The sequence below is a fragment of the Paroedura picta genome, chromosome 1 (assembly GCF_049243985.1).
Source record: "Paroedura picta isolate Pp20150507F chromosome 1, Ppicta_v3.0, whole genome shotgun sequence".
Taxonomy (NCBI): domain Eukaryota; kingdom Metazoa; phylum Chordata; class Lepidosauria; order Squamata; family Gekkonidae; genus Paroedura; species Paroedura picta.
In genome coordinates this window covers 168,712,192-168,726,195 of record NC_135369.1, presented here as the reverse complement: position 1 = coordinate 168,726,195, position 14,004 = coordinate 168,712,192, and the positions used below count along the sequence as shown (strand labels likewise).

Sequence of the window (14,004 nt, the reverse complement as noted above, 5' to 3'; positions counted from 1 at the left end):
TTGGCAGAGTGTATTTTACCACCTGTGGCATTGGGAGCAGACTGCAGAGATCAGGAGAAGAGGCTATTCGGGTGGGAGTCATAATGATCCCAGAGCAGAGACCAGGCAAAAGAAATGAAATGAGCTATTAGCAGTCTGATGAATGTAACTCATGAATGCTTGGCATCTGAAAATTATAAGTGATTAGAATAGAAGTCAGTGTTTTTTCTTCTTCAGCAGTTCTACCAGATGCCAACAACGCAGGGCTGTTTTGCGTCTGGCCATGTTTCACTCCAGAAAGTATACTTCAGTGGTAATATAAGAGCATCTTAAAATAGTTGTACTGCTGTAGATGGACGAAATGCAAGTCATAAATCATCATTAACATTGGTTGGGGGAAAAAAGTAAGGTTGGTATCCTAGAAATTATGGGCTGCTCTGGTCAGGCAGCTAGACATAGGGCCTTGAACACAATCATATGGGCATAAGCAGGAAGTCCAGCTCTAAAATGGCCTTTTGTAGGAGTGCAGATGTAGTTGTTAATACAGACTTTGGCCTAATGGTTTCCCTTCACTTTAGCAATCTGCTCTTCCCTCCCTCTCCCCTCCTGGAATTTTTGTTGTTGTTGGGAATTCACACAGGTCACTATTATTCTTGGAGTGCCACCGTAACAAAAGCCAGCCTGTCTGAATTCTGTGGCGTTCATATTTTTATTACGGAAATCACACAAAAATATTTGGCTTGTCCAAGCACAACTTGACAATTGGCTATAGGTTTGCCGAAAAATGTGTCATCGCATTATTCCTGTACAAATAAACTTTCACGGCTTTCCCCAACCCCTTTGGGTCTGCTGACATTTTGTTGGTTCAGAGAGCTGGGAAGGGAATAGAATTGGAACTCAACTAATAAAGAATCCAGTGTGAGTTATTTTCTCGGTCCAATGTGATTTAGTAGTTCTGTGTATGGCTCAGCCTGTTCATAGGAAAGATCTGCCAGTCAACGAGTTTTCTAAACAGCCTGTCTTGTTTGGGTCAGTGTAGTACTTAGGGGGTGTGAGCAATATCAGTTGTGATGACCTGCAGTTGGCCTCAGGGCCATGACCATGCTGTGAGCTCCCACCTCTGGAATGCATTTGAGGCTTCACTTGTATGGACAATGGATAACCATCCCTTGAGAGATGGAGTCCCACATTTTAAGAAACAGATGCAGAGATGAAGAAGAAGAGCAGCTGTTTTTTTTTTGTACTCCGTTTTTTACTACCCGAAGAAGTCTCCAAGCATCTTACAAGCGAAGACAACTACTCCGAGAGGGCTGGACTACAAATAGAAGAAAATATGAATTTATAAAAACAAACCATTGCCTACCCTTCTTCTCTGTACGGGGCTGAAAAAGCTCTGGGAGAACTGTGACTGGCCCAAGTCACCCAGTAGGCCTCATGGGTGACCTTGGGTTCACCACAGCCCTGATAAAGCTGTTCTGACTGAGCAGTAATATCGGGGCTCTCTCAGCCTCACCCACCTCACAGGGTGTCTGTTGTGGGGAGAGGAAAGGGAAGGAGAATATAAGCCAGAGACTGCTTTGGATAGAGAAAAGCAGCATATAAGAACCAACTCTTCTTCTTCTTCTTCTTGCCTTCCTCTACTCTCCCCACAACAGACATCCTGTGAGGTAGGTGAGGCTGAGAGAACCGTGACTGGCCCAAGATCACCCAACTGACTGCATATGGAGGAGGGGTGGGGAATCAAACCAATTCTTGAGATTAGAATCCCACCACTCTTTAACCACTATACCAAACTGGTACCCAGTTTTGTAATCTGGTGGAAGGCAATTTAGGAATTAATTTGTCCGGTGTGTCAATCCATGCCTCAAGGCTATCTTGAAATTAGTTCCCCTGTGGACCAAAGAGGATGATAACCCTACAAACCCCAAGATTCCCATCAGTAATAGAAACTCCTCAGGATGCTCAAAAGACTCTCTGTTGTGGAAAGTGGTAGGAAGTTAAAGGCTTCCTTTTCCTGATGCTGGTCTACCCCCCCCCCCCAATGTGGTAAACTCATGAAAGGGGAGAAAGATGGAAGATGGTGGCAGAGAACATGGATGATGGTGGAGAGTAGGCAGGGAATTCTGAGATTTCTCTGGGAAAGCTTGGAAGGAATGTTATGAATTGAGATGCAGGGGCCAGGTTCCCAATGTATTTGGCCACCATTGCTCTCTTGACGTGTTTGAAAACGTTAAAAACGGGGGAGGGCATAACCAACTGAATACGAAGATCGAGCTGCATAGGCATTGTTCAGAACGAGAAGGTATTCTTTGAGAGAAGAGGCTGAGCAGTTAATGAGGCCTCAAATGTAGACCTGGAGGTGTCAAACTCATTTGTTACAGAGCCGGATCTGACATAAATGTCATTTTGCCGGGCCAGGCCATGTATGCTGTAACGTGTCATGCCAGGTACCAGAGAGACAGATTCTAGAAAGCACACAGGCAAACCCAATGAACAACATTAGATTTTACTCAAAATACAGACATAGTTCAAATATTGTCAATCTTACAGTATTTCTTTTATTTAAAAGGCTTTGATAATTGACACCTCTGGCTCTGGATTCTTGCCTCAAAATGTGGAGTCTGTGTGTTAGCACTCCTGAGTGTGTCGTTTGTGGGTGTATCTGTAACCTAAGAAGGTACTTTGGGTTTACTGACATTGATTACAGAAAAGAGCTGTCCACAGACATATGTCAGCATTTTAGAGGGGAAAATTTTAAGGTTCCCTTAAAATTGGGGACGGGGGGGAGTAATTCAAACCAATACAAAACAAAAAAGAGAACCAAACCCCAGCCTGACTAGACATATTAGGAACCTGAAGGCTAAGCTACAAGAACAATTTTAAAATGCAAGTTTTTATTACAATAAAGTGCACAAGTGAAAAATAACTTGACCACTGAGGAAGACCCTTTGAGTCGAAATTCATTTTTATCTCCGTTCCATGCGTACACAGTATTCAATTTGAATTATCAGTGCTTTTAATTTTTTACTTGTGCACTTGATTGTAATAAGTATTTGTATTTGAAAATTATTCTTGTAGCTCGGCCTTTGGGTTCATAACTTGGGTAATTCAACCCCCCCCCCAAACCTGGTAAAATTTGATAATGCCGACTTCAGAAAGCTTGTCCTTCCCTACCGCATCACCTGCGACTTGTGGTACCCTTTCATTGGGAGGTGGGGAACAGTGAGAGTGGCCCATTTGGTCAGCCGGATTAACCCACTATGGGTCACCTGCCTTGAGTACACTTCCCACCTTAACACAACCTTTCCTGTCCACCCCTCTCCCCAACAGAAGTAATCTCAGGGGTCCTCTAGCCTTTCTGAAAACACACTTCCCCACTACACTCTATCAGCAGCATTTTGCTCTGCAGTTCTGGAAGCATGGAAGCAGGGTTTCTTCCCCACTTAAAGAGGTCCACGACATAGACCTATCATATAAACTCTCCAAGGAACTGGAGCTACTGTTCTCAATGCTTGCTTAACCCACCACATCAATCTAAAGGTAAAGGTATCCCCTGTGGAAGCACCGAGTCATGTCTGACCCTTGGAGTGACGCCCTCTAGCGTTTTCTTGGCAGACTCAATATGGGGTGGTTTGCCAGTGCCTTCCCCAGTCGTTACCGCTTACCCCCCAGCAAGCTGGGTACTCATTTTACCGACCTCGGAAGGATGGAAGGCTGAGTCAACCTTGAGCCGGCTGCTGGGATCGAACTCCCAGCCTCATGGGCAAAGCTTTCAGGCGGCAGCCTTACCACTCTGCGCCACAAGAGGCTCTTATTACCACATCAATCTGTTTCCCTCCAAATCTCAAGTCAGCTCCATGTGGAGGAGCGGGGAATCAAACCTGGCTTGCTAGATTAGAAGGCCAGGCGAGCCTTCCTGGCCAAGTCACTTTTAATTTTTTAAATTCTTATAGGAAATCCTTTCTTAGTACAAATAAGGCTGAAGTCCTTAACACAGATAGGAATGCTTAAAAACCTCCTATGACACAGTATCATGTTTAAAACCTACTTGTGAAGAACATTGCTGCTATTTCCCCCCACTCTGGGCCTTTCCGTTTTTCATCCTAAGCCGATAGGGGTATTGGTGAGTGACCTAGTATGTAATATCCAGACAGCGAAAAATTGGGATTTTCATGGCTAATAAATCCTTTATCTCGTCATTCAAGGTGACAGAAGAGCCAGTGCAAACCTGCGAACACTAGGTGGCAGCCTCTGACCACATGACACTGTATCCGCCTTTCCTGATCTTTCTCCCCCTCCCGAAAAAAATTCGGCTCAAAGCAGCTGGAGAACATATTTCTCCTGATGCTACAAATCAAGAGACCACGAGATCCCATTGAGGGAGGGAATGCAATATTGTTATGCAATGAAAACCAGCCTTTGCCGTGGTAAAGAAAGAGGTTGAGCACCACACTTGGAAATTATAAACAAAATAATATTACTATAATGTCATTTGGATTTTGGCAGCAGCTGGTTATCAAGCCCTTGCCTTCAGCTGCTGTTGCTGTGTGAATAGGACGCTTACAGTCAACCCACCATCTTGTTTTTGTTTGTTGAACTTCTGAGGCTTACTTGGCAACGGAGCACAAAAATCCGGCCCCCATAAGCTTCTGAGGATGCCACTTGGTAGGAACACAGCTGCTTCGGCTTGCTGCAGCATGGAGAACCAGTTCTACTGTCTAATGAATAACCACCATTGCTTCTCACTGAAGGGGTCATGTCAGCAGACCTCGGTTCCGCTTAATGCAGCAGTACCGGGTTTCTCAACCAGGGTTTCATGAAACCCTGGGGTTTCTTGAGGGCCCTGGAAGGGTTTCCTGAAAGGGTGGGTGTTAATTAATTTTAAATATATTTTTAAATTTGTTAAGCATTTATCAGGTGATATGGCCATATATAGAGCCTCTTGTGGCGCAGAGTGGTAAGGCAGCCGTCTGAAAGCTTTGCCCATAAGGCTGGGAGTTCAATCCCAGCAGCCGGCTCAAGGTTGACTCAGCCTTCCATCCTTCCGAGGTCGGTAAAATGAGTACCCAGCTTGCTGGGGGGTAAACGGTAATGACTGGGGAAGGCACTGGCAAACCACCCCGTATTGAGTCTGCCATGAAAATGCTAGAGGGCATCACCCCAAGGGTCAGACATGACTCGGTGCTTGCACAGGGGATACCTTTACCTTTACCTTATGGCCATATATGGTCATGTCGACTCCCCAAATGGCCAGTGATGGGCCTGGAGGTGGTGGGAATGGGAGGGGCCCAGAGTGGGCATGTAGGCAACTGTGCTTCCTAACCCTATTCTGCACAATTGTGCCACTTCTGGAGTTTCTCAAAGCCTGAAGAACGTTTCAGAGGTTTCTCGAAGCCTGAAGAATGTTTCAGGGGTTTCTCAGCGGTAAAAGGTTGAAAAAGGCTGCAGTAGTAGTTCCCAGGCATGCCTGATCTTGGAAGCTAAGCAGGGTTGGCCTCGGTTAATATTTGGATGGGGAACCTCCAAGGAACGCTAGGGCCATGACACAGTGACAGGCAATAGCAAATCAGACGATCATACAATCATAGGGTCTGCTGGCTACACTACACATGCGATATGATACATAAATATGTTCCCTAAAAAAGTAACTCGTATGCCAATCAAACATGGGAATAATGTGTGACACCTTGATCTTCAAGGCTGACTCAGAACTGTACTCGGTGACCCTGGGATTCTTGGTTGGTGGCCTCCTTTTCAGGGGCATGTTGCATTGGCTGCCATAATTGGCCTTCCAAAGCAGTCATAGCAGAGTGTGAGAACGTGGTCTTTTTCTTTAGGCTGATGATCCTGCGTTGAGCAGGGGGTTGGACTAGATATCCTGTCTGGCCCCTTCCAACTCTATGATTCTAGGATTCTTCTATCATTCTATTCGGACCAGCCCAGTGACACATAACCATGCACAAGCTTTCAGATTCACTGGAATGCTTCATCAGGCTCATGGAAGAGGGGGAAAGCAGGATTTTTAAGTCATGGTGGATCTTCAGGCAGGCAAAGAATTAGGTATTGAGTTGCTGCATACTGGGGGTCTTAAAAGCAATAGGCATTAAGTCAATTAAACTCATTGGAATCGAGCCTCGCCCCCACGGTCCCTTCCTTTCCTCTTAACCAGTAGCAGTCCAAATCCATTTTTGGGCATGAGAATAGAAATTGCTTGGAAGAAGAGCTGTTTTTTGTACCCCACTTTTTACTACCCAGAGGAGTCTCAAAGCGCCTTACAATCGCCTACCCTTCTTCTCCTCACAATAGACTTGTGAGATAGGTGGGGCTGAGAGAGCTCTGAGACACCTGTGACTGTCTCCAGGTCACTGAGCTGGCTGCATGTGGAGGAGGAGTGGGTGATCAAACTCATTTCTCCAAACTAGAGTCACCTGTTCTTAACTACTACACCAAGCTGGCTCTTGATCCTAAATTGTAAACTCGGGAATATAAATATATAGTGTTGTGAGGAATATTTAGCTAACTGAAGCCAAATTAAGTAGGAAGGGAAGTTCAGCAGAATTTCGCTCTGCAAACATTCAGAGGTGGGTGATGTCTCCCCAAACCTTCCGGTCCTCTTGCTTCAGCAGCACCCCTGTGGTGTGTAACGTAAAATATAAAATCAGCACGGGCAGAAATGACAAAGGGTGTGTTGATTTCTCTTCAGAGAAGAGAGAAATTTAAGAGAAATGACGGAGGAATCCCGCTTTAAGAAGGAAAAAAAAAGGAAGACAAGGAATCAATGGTGGTATAGAAAAAAGTGGAGTTCAGAAAAATGAATTCCCTTCTCCATACCCAAAATACTTTTGATTCAATCCATGATGCAACATTATGGTGTGGTTAGTGGTTCTTCATTACTTTCTTCATGGTTCTCGTAGGATTATGTAAGTGCCATTAACCTGCTATGCTCAAGCATAGTAGATTTGCTTAATCACTGAAGTAGGGAGGGGGAGTGAATAAACCATTTTACCAATTCCATCCTCCATTCACTTGGATACTTTGATGTTATGCAACATTTCCGTTTGCTGAAGGAAAATCTCACCCAATTAAGCTGTTGCTTGTTTTTCCTTATTTATTTATTATTTGGATTTCCATTACTGCGTCTCCTGGCAAGCCAGCTTGGGACAGTTAACAACGTGGTAATTAATACATAATGATTAGAATAACAATATAAAAAAAATAACAACCTCATAATCATGACTTTCAAATATTCCCCATGTTGTGCAAGGTCTCAATTTTGGATTGGGTGCATGTAGAAGTTGGGGTTTTAAATTATGGTGGAATAGAGGTGATGATGTTATCCGTTCAGCCGTGTCCGACCCTTGGTGATTCTATAGGAAAGTCTTCGCCATGTGTCCCTGTCTCTGCTTCTTTCAATTGGTTCATGGTCATCCCTGTATCGGCTTTGATTGTGTCGAGCCAGCGGATCTTTTGGAGACCAAAGGATCCTTTGAATAGAGGTAGCATGATGCAAAATGTGTCCAGTATGTTTTCTCCCCCAACCTTTACCAGACAGATTGTCTGAATGCTGTTGTTTCAGATAAATTCAATGAAAAGGAACTTCACCGTTGATTTCCCAATGCTATAGACAAGAGAAAAAGCCTACGAGGGGCACGTAGGAGTAAAATTGCCTCAAGATAGAGGAACTTTTTATGATTTTCTTGGATAGGAGAATAAGGATATTAAAGCAAAGAGGTAGAAATGGCTTATAACCATACAATATTTACTGACCTCATTTAGGAAGTTTCACTTAATGTCTGGATGCAGAGAACAGGTATCAGCTCAGCTTTTAAAACTCTGGCTTTTCCAGAACTTTAGAAAAAGTGCAGTATAAGTGTAAGCTGCTTGAAATGACAGTTCTTTAGCCAGTTTCCCCCTAAAACTAGGCTCTGTGACAGTTGTCGTCTTCTCCTTTTTAAAGTGTTCATTAAAATTAGCCCGCTTTCCCTTGAAAACCAGGCTCTGAAACAACAGTCATCCTTCCAGCCTCACCCTCTGGAGACTCAAAACTCTCCTAAAACATTCTGAATATTAGCCTGCTTTTCCTGAAAAGCCAGGTTGTACGGCCTATGGAGTGTCTGATTCCCTGGAATGCAAGCCCTATCTTATACAATGTCGTGGTTTTACCTCTTCTCATTTTTACCTCCCATTTAGCTGTTAAAGCATTCCAGGGGTCCTGATTTGCTCTTAGTGGTGTAGTGGTTAAGAGTGAAAGACTGTAATCTGGAGGGCTCGATTCCTCAGTCTTCCCCATGCAGCCAGCTGTATGACCTTGGGCTAGTCACAGTTCTCTTAGGGCTCTTCTCACAAAGCAATTGTGTTAGAGCTTTCTCAGACGTGCCTACCTCACAGGGTGTCTGTTGTGGGGACAGGAAGGGAAAGGTGTTTGTAAGCTACTTTGAGACTCATTCAGGTAGAGAAAAGCGGTATATTAAAAAAAACACCTCCTCCTTCTCTTCCTCCTCCTCATACTTCTCCTCCTTCTCCTGCTTCACCATACCTACCAAACAGAAATAAAGAAAACTGGAGATTCAGAAAGGGGAGAGACAACGGTCAGGGGATGTGGGCACAGACAAGATTCACAGCCAGTTTTTGAATATATTCAAGGTTCAACTTAAAAAATCTTTTAAGGGTATTTGTTGTGGCTATGTTGTATACCTACATAACAACAATGTTGCATAGATCCAACCTATTATCCTACCCTCAGTTAATGCATTTATGCCTTTTCATTAATAAAAAAGTAAAGGTAAAGGTATCCCCTGTGCAAGCACCGAGTCATGGCTGACCCTTGGGGTGATGCCCTCCAGTGTTTCCATGGCAGACTCAATACGGGGTGGTTTGCCAGTGCCTTCCCCAGTCATTACCGTTTACCCCCCAGCAAGCTGGATACTCGTTTTACCGACCTCGGAAGGATGGAAGGCTGAGTCAACCTTGAGCCGGCTGCTGGGATTGAACTCCCAGCCTCATGGGCAGAGCTTTCAGTCTGCATGTCTGCTGCCTTACCACTCTACGCCACAAGAGGCTCTTTTTTCATTAATACCTAATATATAAGTACATTTGTTTCATGAAAGCATACAGAACAAGGTCCTTCTCACACTTCAAGTCCTTTAGTACTACTAAAGATTCCTCAGTCTTGCTACATCTGTGCTGCTTTTGGAATTCTGCAAACAGGCTGTGGCACAAAATGGCTGCCATAGAGATTGGACCCAATCACAAAACATTGGGAGGCTACATGAAATATCAGAAGGTTCCAAGCTAAGGATGGTCCATTGTGAAGGCAGCTGTTTCCAAATGGTTGCTTCCTGTCCCCTAGACTAGCGATCCCCAACCTGTGGGCTGCGGACCACATGTGGTCCTTCGACTAAGTGGAGGTGGGCCCCGAAGGACGCCTTCTCCCCTCCCCCCGGCCCTTTACTTCATCCCCCCCAGCCCTTTACAACACAATTCATTGTTGTGGCGTGTCTGTATCTTATTTTGAAGGGATGTTTAAACATTACCATAGCGATCAGAGAGTGCTAGGGCAGTGGTTGAGAGTAGAGGAGTAAACTACCCCCCCACCGGGCCTCAGTAAAAGGCATTGAGTGGTCCCCAGTGAGTGGTCCCCGGCATTGAGTGGTCCCCGGTGATAAAAAGGTTGGGGACCACTGCCCTAGACTCTTCTGAACCATCTCCTATTATAGAGAAGGGGGGGGGAGAGCCTAGATTGGTAGGTTGTTGTGGAAGATTCCTTGGTGGACACTACAGTACCCACAGAAATCAAGTTCTAAGTCATTGTCCTAAGTTATTGCTTTTTCATCACCCACTGGAAAAGAATTAGAACATAGCACTTCACACAACATCATAGTTCTATAACCCTTCTGCATGACACTGTTTGCTCAGAAATAAGTCCCATTCACTTTAGTCGATTGACTCTGCTGAAAGATGATTTAGAATGATAGCTCCCGTTTTAATTAATGCGTCCTGTTCCCATCTGGGCCTTCTGCCAGCAATACTGTGGCCATTCTTCTCTTCCATGAGGCCCTCCATCCTCAGATTGCTACTTCCCCCCCCCCCCATAGTCCTAGCCTGGTTTTGGAAAGAGAGGGATCAAACCATTGGAGCAGGGATTTTGTCCCCCGCCTGATTTATTATCTCTATATTTATTGACATGTTTTACACCCTGCCTTTCTGCCCTCGCAAGAGCCACCCAAGGCGGCTACTGAATTAAAATATATATGTAATAAAACCACATTTAAAAACCATTTAATCCCACAAACCAACCCCCCCAACATTAAAACAATTAAAACAGAGCAAAAAGCACACACAAGGACAGAAGAAGAAGGAGAAGAAGGAGAAGAAGGAGAAGAAGAAGAAATAATGTTGGTTCTTATATGCTGCTTTTCTCTACCACAGGAGCTTCAAAGTGGTTTACATTTGCCTTCCCTCTCCCCACAGCAGGTGCCCTGTGAGGTAGGTGAGGCTGAGAGAGCCCTGATATTACTGCTCGGTCAGAACAGCTTTATCAGTGCTGTGGGGAGCCCAAGGTCACCCAGCTGGCTGCATGTGGGGGAGCGGGGATTCAAACCAGGCTCACCAGATTAGAAGTCCGCATTCCTAACCACAACACCAAACAGCAATTAAAACATTGCTCAGTAACAAGGGATCATTGAGGGCATGTAAAAAAAAACGTCTTCACTTGCTTGTGGAAGATCTCTGCAGAATTGGACAGATGAGTCCGAGAGGGAGGATTGGGTGGCAACCATCCTCCTCTCCTTACCCTCATTTTCTCTTGTCTCCACCACGAGGTTTGCTCCAAGATGGAGGAGATTGGCTCTGAAAGAGCTACCACAGGTTGCTTCTGCCATCATCCTTTGGAATTTCCTCATCTTCAGAAGGTTTTGGAAACTCTTGGGTTGAGATTTTGGGGGGGGGGGGAATACATATTTTCTATGTTCCATCACCAAATGTTTCAGTGACTGAGGTTGTTGACTTCTAATCCTAGGAATGGAAATGGTTGGGGACTGCTGCCAAAGCTGTCGGAAATCCCCGTGCTGAGACTCGGGCAATGGGCATTTGATGAGAAGAGGTACACAGCAAGCATCATTAAGTGGCGGAGAACTTCTCAACTCTGTGATTTATAAAATAAAAAGGCAAAGTGGATCTGGGTGGAAAATCCAGAAACAGCTGGAGTATATTTTTATAAGGCAGAGGTAGCGTCACGTTCCGTCCTTTTGACTTTGGAGTCCTTCTACCTTTCCTGCGTCAGACGACGAGCCGCTCGGGGGCCCCCAAGCGAAGCTGGCACGGGTGTCCAAACACAACATGTGGATGTTGCCCCCAATTAATGCCGAAAATTGTTTCCATCAACAGTTCCGCCAGACTCAGCTCAGCGGCAGACTGGAATCCGCTGGAACCCGAACGCGCTCGGCAGAGCACCTAGGCTCAAGCCCTTGTTTTTAGATTGTCTGTTCAAAGAAATCCCAGGCAAAAATTAACATTTCTGTGAGCGATGGCTGTTTGCTATTTCATTTCAGTTTAGATGAAATATTTGGGTTGGCTCGGGAGCGACTGCCAGGTGGCTAAACATGCCTAGCAAATGCAGTCAGTGCTTGGGATACAAGTGGCACTCAAAGCGTCCAGAACATTACTTTGGAACCATGCTGTCTGCCAATCATTCCGGGCTGTTCTTGCATGACATCTAGCCAACTGCAAAAACGGAGATATATTTGTGTGTGCGTCTGTGTCTGTGTGTGTGTGTGTGTGCATGCACATGTCTGTGTATGTCTCTTTCTTTCTCTCTTCTATATATATATATGTGAAAAATAGGAATATACTCCCTTAGGTCACTCAACCAGTGTTCCTTGTTAGTTGGTCCAGGGCTGTTGCTTAGCTGAGCGCTTCCCAGCCTGACTTGGAATGACATAAGGGGTAAGGCCTGCCAGCATTTCTCTGAGTTTGGTCTACGGGTTTGAGAGACCGGATGGCCGTTCCAAATGTGCCGTGTGCGTTTTTTCATGTGCCTTGTTTCATTCCACAGCTTCAGGCTCTCACAGGAGAAACAACGATGGCAATAGGATTTGCCAGACTTTTACCCGCAACCTTTTTCTTTGGTGACAAACTCTCTGACTGAGAATCACCCATGTGTTTTCAGATGACACTTCTCTTACAGCCCTTTGTAGTTTAATTAAAATAGCATTCTGCTTCTAAGAAAAGCTTCGCAAACAAATTAACACAGGAAGAATGAGGGGCCTCTCTGTGGTTAGAATTGAGAAGAAGGAGAAGAGGAAGAAGAAGCGGAAGAAGAGGAAGAAGAAGCAGAAGAACTGTTTCTTTATACCCCACTTTTCAGTACCCGAAGGAGTCACAAAGTGGCTTACAAACACCTTTCTCTTCGTCTCCCCACAACAGACATCCTGTGAGGAGGTGGGGCTGAGAGAGCTCTAACAGGACTGTGACTGAGAACAATGGGACTGTGATTGACCCAAGGTCACCCACTGGCTGCATGGGGAGGAGTAGGGAATCAAACCCAGCTCTCCAGATTGGAGTTTACTGCTCAACCACTATACCATGCTGACTTTCTTATACAAAAATGATCCTGTGCTGCCATTGCTAGACTTGCAGACCGTGGAAGAGCCATTAAACTAGTGACCATGTTTGGAAGTAGGGCTGGATGTTTATATGAGATGGGAACCCCTTGTGGCTTGGTCAGACATTTGTCTTGGGCCACTGTACCACTGCATTTCATTACTGCTGAGCGCAGTTTACCAATGAGCCCCTAGTACAAGGAAAAAGTCGTAGCAAAGCAAGTTTACAATACTTTGAGGAAACAACGCGGAAAATGCGTGCTTGCTGCCATGAGGGGTGAGTTCCATGCACAATAAAAAATACTGCAGTGGGTTTACTGTGGCGAAACCAGTGCCACATGCAGAATAATTTTTTTTTTTTTGTGCAGACATTTTGCAAGGTTTCCTGCTGTGCTTAATAGCCCCTACTTTTAATAACCAGTTTCCCATAACATGGAAAGTTGGAGTGAACTTCTTATCCAGGTGGGGTGCCACACAGATCTGTGCTACAGGACTATTGTCAGCATCGATTTGGACACCCCTTCTATGGCATTAAGCAGCTGGATCCAAGCTTCTAACCTTGTAGAAATTGTGCAGCGATTTCTGTTGGCTTCTTCTATTTACTGTACAGCCCCGGACTGCATCCCACACTTTTTTGAGGGGCCCCTGACCTTCAGGAGAAGTACAGAAGGAAGGGAAAGGCGAGAAAGGTCCATTCTGTCAGCCTATGAACAGAACTGTTATTCTTTAGATCTATCCAATGTCACATTATATTTAAATCTCATTTCTCCTCGGTGGGATCCCAAAACCAGTTTACCACTCTGTTCTCCAGTCCTCCATTTTATCTTTACAAAAACAACTCTGTAATTAGTTTAGACTGAGAAAGGTCAACTGGCCCAAGGCTACCCTAGGGGCAACTGTGGTAGAGTCAAAATTTGAACCTGGGTCTCCCAGAATTGAGTCTGGTGCTCCGAACACTCTGGCTCTCAGCCGACTGTACGTTAACAGCTGATGGCTGTAGAAGCAATCTCTTGACCTTTTCTGTTCTTCTTAGCTTCTTTGTATGCTTCTTGATTGTTGGCTGTTCCCCCCCACCCACCCCCCTTTTAAAAGCGTTTATTTTGCTTCTCAGAAATCTCATGCAGAACAAAGAAAAATTATTTCTTCCCCCGGATCTCTTGCGGTTGCCAGCATGTTTTCTGAGGAGGCGATATGCCAGCTCAAATCTAGGATGTGAGAAGGGTCCTGATAACCCTGTCAGACCAAAATGTTTTATAAACAGACTTTGAAACTGGCCTCTGCATCAGCCACTTGGTTCCAGACACCTTGAACCTCTGATAAACATCAGATCTTGACGCAGTGGCTTGAGCCGGCATCTGGCGCTGGCCACAGGTATATTTATCACTGACTTGAATTAAGCACTTATAATTCCCCCCCACCCTGGAGA

The 14,004-nt window shown here is 45.0% G+C and overlaps 1 long non-coding RNA gene across 2 annotated transcripts in view; it reads left to right on the top strand.

Moving 5' to 3' along the window:
- The window catches only part of LOC143820477 (uncharacterized), a 50,296-nt gene extending 38,860 nt beyond the window's left edge, over positions 1 to 11,436 (top strand). For both annotated transcript variants that reach the window (XR_013225380.1, XR_013225370.1), the window contains exon 3: positions 10,997 to 11,436. This is a non-coding gene — a long non-coding RNA (uncharacterized LOC143820477). The remainder of the gene's footprint in view (positions 1 to 10,996) is intronic.
- Positions 11,437 to 14,004: the final 2,568 nt, after the last annotated feature.